Source organism: Neophocaena asiaeorientalis, unplaced genomic scaffold, assembly GCF_003031525.2.
Source record: "Neophocaena asiaeorientalis asiaeorientalis breed wild unplaced genomic scaffold, Neophocaena_asiaeorientalis_V1.1 scaffold312, whole genome shotgun sequence".
Taxonomy (NCBI): Eukaryota; Metazoa; Chordata; class Mammalia; order Artiodactyla; family Phocoenidae; genus Neophocaena; species Neophocaena asiaeorientalis.
Genome location: NW_020174707.1, coordinates 2,137,546 through 2,137,992, shown reverse-complemented (window position 1 = coordinate 2,137,992; position 447 = coordinate 2,137,546).

Sequence of the window (447 nt, the reverse complement as noted above, 5' to 3'; positions counted from 1 at the left end):
TCTTTTTCTGGAAGGTTGCCTATATCCACTTCATTTAGTTGTTTTTCTGGGGTTTTGTCTTGTTCCTTCATCTGGTACAAAGTCCTCTGCCTTTTCATTTTGTCTATCTTTCTGTGAATGTGGTTTTCCTTCCACAGGCTGCGGAATTGTAGTTCTTGCTTCTGCTGTCTGCCCTCTGGTGGATGAGGCTATCTAAGAGGCTTGTGCAAGCTTCCTGATGGGCGGGACTGGGGGTGGGGAGAGTTTCTGTGAATGTGGTTTTCCTTCCACAGGCTGCGGAATTGTAGTTCTTGCTTCTGCTGTCTGCCCTCTGGTGGATGAGGCTATCTAAGAGGCTTGTGCAAGCTTCCTGATGGGAGGGACTGGTGGTGGGTAGAGCTGGGTGTTGCTGTGGTGGGCAGAGCTCAGTTAAACTTTAATCTGCTTGTCTGCTGATGGGTGTGGCTG